Source organism: Thrips palmi, unplaced genomic scaffold, assembly GCF_012932325.1.
Source record: "Thrips palmi isolate BJ-2018 unplaced genomic scaffold, TpBJ-2018v1 HiC_scaffold_5, whole genome shotgun sequence".
NCBI classification, from domain to species: Eukaryota; Metazoa; Arthropoda; class Insecta; order Thysanoptera; family Thripidae; genus Thrips; species Thrips palmi.
Window position 1 is genome coordinate 1,068,166 of NW_023144632.1, and position 2,352 is coordinate 1,070,517.

Genomic DNA, 2,352 nt, shown 5'->3' on the forward strand with positions numbered 1-2,352 from the left:
TTCTATGAGTGAGTGAGTCAGTGAGTGAGTCAGTGAGTGAGTCAGTGTGTGAGTCAGTGAGTCAGTTGGATTGGGGCTTTATAGGTTCTTGATTTGCTAAAAATGAAGCTGGACACCTCAAAAATCGTCCAAAATCAAATATAAATGTATGTAAATTTTCTGAAAGAAACGCCGTTTTACGTGGTGTCAATAAAAAGTATGCTAGACAAAAATTTGTAGGTGTTTTGTGCGTTTGAAATCATGCATTTTTACTGCACCAAAGTAGCGCAAATCGTGTGGTGCGTGTTTGACCACCTCTATGTTGGCTAAAACGTGTCCGAATGTTGAAATTCTGTCCAATCCTGGTTCCTTGTAGCATTGGGAGGAGACGTCATGAAAAAAAGCTTTAAGATTTGAGAGTTGAAAAAATGGAATTATGTCCGTCTAAACTGGCTTCGTGGCCCACTGTGGGCCGGAGCGCTGTGGCGCTCGCCAGCGGGGCCGGGGCTAGTAGCAGCGAACGAACTGCTCTCACTATCGCTGTCGCACGACAGCGATCGAGTTGGTACTGTACCCATATTTGCCATGCTACTGCAACTCCTTGAAATAGAGGCACAGCGGGAGCGCAAAACAAGTCCGTCGCACTTTTCCCCATAACTCATAAAGGGCGGGCTCCTGGACCGCCCTTCCGACCCCTCTTTGAAGAGGTCTTGCCAAGACCTATCCAAAACTTAAGTCTAAATATTCAGTCGGTCGCCCCCCTTTTTTTTTAAGATCCTGATGTGACTTATAGACAAAGTCGGGCTCCTAGCCCCCCTTTTCGACCCCTCGTTGAAAAGGTTTTGGCGGGAGACCAATCGAAATCTGCAATAAATTTTTTCGGGGCGGTCGCCCCCCTTTTTTTGAAGATCCTGATCTGGCCAACTTGTAAAAGCGGCCGAGGGGGTCGGGACCAGGTCCATTCATTTTGGGTCTCTTTCGCCCCGTTTCCCCAAAAATCCCCTTTATGTGCCCTGCTAGCACAATAATGGCGGAAACCCCCTCCCGCTTATGTAAACCATGATGCACCCCGCAGCAGCCCTTGTGCGACCCGGACGGGAAATTTTCACCGCCGGATTATTTTTTTGGACGGTACTCCTGAAAATACCCTCCAAATCTGGTTACTCTAGCTCAACTCCTTCCTTGTACCAGACGCCAACAAAAAACAACAAAACACAGACACAAAGGCAAATGCATAGGCCCTCCCCCCATTTTTTTGGGCCCCTCCCGTTTATTTTTTTTAAAAAAAATGACGGAGGGACGGGCATATAGTATGATGCATGCTGTGCGGCCCTTCGTTCGTTCGTTTGTTCGTCCGTTCGTTCGTTCGTCCGAGGACTTCCCGTGGTCCGATCTTGACCAAAATTTTGGGATGCAGCCTCCCTTTGGGGGACCCTTAGAACCGCCCCGGTGGCAGCAAATCCGATCGAGCCCCGGGGGCGCTGCTGCAGGTGCATCATGGTCTACATGGGGTCGAGGAGGATCTCGGCAACGGATGCAGCTAGGAGGGAAATGTAGGGGTATTTTTGGAATCGGGGCGACGAGAGAAAACCAATGGTGCCATTTTGGGAGCAAATCGGAGAATTTTGGCCCCCGGGTTCAAATCCCAGCGGGGTTTTTTTTGGAACATTTTTTTTTTTTTCGAGTTTTTGCATTGTTTCTGATGTTTTTGAGGGTGCTGATGACGAAAACGACATTTATTTTAACCCCAGACTCAAATTTAATTCCCGTCAGGGTCAAACATAGGAGAAATTCGTACGTTTCTGAATGTACGGGACGGGCCATAGTTGCCGATGTATATCGCTACTTTTCATGTTATTTGAATAGAAGAGCGGGCCAAAAACATAAACGGAACAGGCCAAAAAATGGTGGTTGCGACAAAAGCATGAAACGGATGCGGTAAACTTACTACCTTATCGTATGGTAATTACCGAGAGTAAAGTAAGGCCCTTAACAAGACTTATTTTTCAGCTTAAGGGGGCACACCAGTGAAAATGCAGAGGTTTCGAAAAACGATCATTCTGAGAAAAGTAACCGATGTATTCAATTGATATTTTATTCTTGGAACAAAATTATGTCAAAGAAAAGGAAAATCAGTATGGAAGAGCGAGGTGGCGATGGCAAGATGAAGCGCCAGTGCACTTGATTTTTTAACGACCTTGCTTCACTCCTGCCACGATGCCGCCTCTCCGGATTGAGCTTCGCGCACGGGATTTAAAAATTCTCAACAGGACACATGTGGCTATGGTCTGAACCACGGGCATGCCAAAAGAACGATTTCGAATTTGTTTTTTCAGAAGGCAAAAATAAAAACAAATTTTTTAACCAATTTTT